The sequence below is a fragment of the Chrysochloris asiatica genome, unplaced genomic scaffold (genome assembly GCF_000296735.1).
Source record: "Chrysochloris asiatica unplaced genomic scaffold, ChrAsi1.0 scaffold00321, whole genome shotgun sequence".
NCBI lineage: Eukaryota > Metazoa > Chordata > Mammalia > Afrosoricida > Chrysochloridae > Chrysochloris > Chrysochloris asiatica.
This window is the reverse complement of record NW_006408839.1, coordinates 2,377,193-2,379,923: the sequence shown is the minus strand read 5'-3', so window position 1 is coordinate 2,379,923 and position 2,731 is coordinate 2,377,193.

Genomic DNA, 2,731 nt, shown 5'->3' with positions numbered 1-2,731 from the left:
GGGGGCGTGTCGAGGCGCCCTGCTCCGCCCTGCTCTCTGGCCCGCGCTCCCCGCGCGCTCTACTCGCCGGGAAGGCGGCGCTGGCGGCGGCTGCTTGTGTGCGGGGTCCCGGCGCTGCTCTCCCGCCGCCGTGGGCTCTGCAGCCCGAGTCCGGCTACCTTGCTCCCAGGGCGTCCTTCCGCCCGCGGCCCCGGCTCAGGTTCCAACTTTGTCAGCTCTCCTGTAGCCACCACGGGCTGGGACCCCGCGCCCTCCGGCCGGCCGCGCGCCACCAGCGCAAAGCGCGGCAAGCGGCTGCGGTCCGGAGCAGGGCCGGGGACGGCGGCTGTCTGGAGTTGGCGCGGCGCGGCCAGGAGACTCGGAGCGGCTCGGCGCTGGAGGACGCGGGAGCAGCGTCCGCACCTGGTGAGCGCTTAGTCCCGCACGGCTGGGAGGACGCGGGCGACAGTGGTTGTGGGCGGCCGTGGTGGGCTCAGGCACGGCCGATTGTCGGCGTCCGGGGCAGCGGTGGTCGCGTTCTCGGCGGGCGCCGGTGGCGGAATCGGAGGCGGGGGCCGACACTTAGGCGAAGGTCCCTCGGCGACCTTCGCCGAGCTTGGGCTCTTCGCAGCCCGGGGATCTCCGTATCCCCACAGCCCGGGCAGCGACTCGGTGTGCGCGTGGGAGATCGGGCTTCAGGGGACTTGGGCTCCGCTCTGGTGAGACCGAGGCCGTCTGGGTCCGCAGCTGGTGGGCGCTCCTCTGTGGCTCCCTCGCGCGCGGGCGCTTCGCGTCCTAGGTCGGGTTTCGGGCCGCAAGCGGACGCAGGCTCCGCAGGGCACGTAGCCTCCCAGGTGTGTTGGACCCCTGCTGCCCGGGCCCGCCTGGCCCGCGGGTGCAGAATCCGACTTTGGCGGGAAATGCGCCCTGGGGTGCCGGCCTCGCTTTGTACCTGGGCACCGCCGCGGAGTTGGGCTTTAACTTTCGGGCTCCAGGGCGTCCCGGGGACTCCCGGCAGGCGGCGCTGCGAGCGTGGGATGTGAGCCGAGCGGACGCCGCGGGCACGTTTACTGTCCCGGGAGTGGTAGGGGGTCTCGTCCGCAAACAGTGGGTGCTGACTGCTCTTGCATCGATTTCCTGTGGAACGGGCGCGGGGGTGGGGTGGGCAGGTGATCTGGTGGCCAGAACGGTCAGCTTTGCTGCTAAAAGGGACACCACCTAACGGGAGACTTCCCAGAGACAAACGGATCCGCTAAAACTTGCTGGTTGTGCGCCTGCTTCTCCTTGGGAGTCTTGATTGCCTCGGAGAGAAACGGAAATGCAGGGAAGATGGTGGGTTGTGTTTTAATACGGACCCAAACTTTGGTTCCGTAGGAGCGCATTGTTACAACGGGGCTGATGGTCCTATTTTTAAGAAAAACAGTGTGGTTGCCGAGTTTTGGAGCCAGGAGAGCTGGGACTGGCTGAGATTGGAAACAGCAGGTATGTTATGATTTATAGGAATGACTCAGAAAAAAAGACTTAGTCGAAAACAAGTCGACTTTACCAAGGAAGAATGTAGTGGCTAATTTGGATTGCTAAACAAACTGTTTTGCATGTTCTGCTATTTATGAGAGAGCCCTGGTCAGCAAAGGAACCCGGGATTTGGGGTGGGGGTGGTAGGGGCAGTGGCTACGAACCAACGGTTAGTGGTTCTAACCCAACAAGCGCTCCTCAGGTGGGAGATGTGGCCGCCTTGCATAAAGAGGACAGCCTTGGAAAATCCCAATGGGGCAGTTCTCCTCTGTCTTATAGAGTCGTTCCATGGGTCTAAATACACTTGGCAGCAGTGTGTTGGGCTGGGTTTAATGTTTACATGCACTATTTTGGGTGAATATATTTCACAATTTCAGTTAATGTAGATAATGCCTTAACTGACATATACCATAAATACATTTTCTTGTCATACCTGTGTTTACCCAAAGGAAACATGAATTTCGTCCCCAAAGGTTTTAACACCCCCATCATGTTTTTCTCTTTCTTAATGAAAAAGCGGTCCAAAATGTAATTACTTGGCTCACTTAAAACAGATCTCTTGTCTCCTGGAGAAAAGTTTCGTAGGAAATGCAGCTATAGGCAGTCCCACTTCCTGCCTGCACACTCGGGGAGCCCTCGGGTGGATGCCCTGGCATCTCCCTTTAGCCACATGCCTTCTTTAGCCCTCACACACTTTGGTTAACTGGAGCAGTGGATGGTGATAATCCCCGGATGCCTTTTTCTAGGCACACACTCATTTGGTAATCTTAATGGGAGACAGCTGAGGCTTTGGTCTCCTGGGTGCATAGGAGTTCCTGAGATGCTCAGGATTTGGTAAGAATACACCTGTTTTCTTTTCTGCCTGTTCCCTTTAAAAACACGACTTTGTCTCAGTGCCAGGCAGGAGTGAGACTGATTCTGCTTGCCAGGGTGTGGAGACAGATGTAGGCACACTCAGGCGAAGTTTTGCTGAATTTTTCACATGTCTGTGGGCATACTCAGGGCCCATTCGTGGGTTTGCAAGAAGAGGTATTATTTTCTGACCACATGCTGTGTGTTTGGCCTTTTGCTGGGGGAATTGGTGAAGAGAAAGGGGGAGACATGCTAAAGCCAGCCAGTGGCCGCTGTGTGGTGAGCTCATTGCTCAGTCTTAGAAGACAGGTCCTCTGGATTATGTTGAATGTTCCTTTTCTTAGATGTGTTGGAAAAAAGGCCTGGGGTTCTACAAGCAAATCTG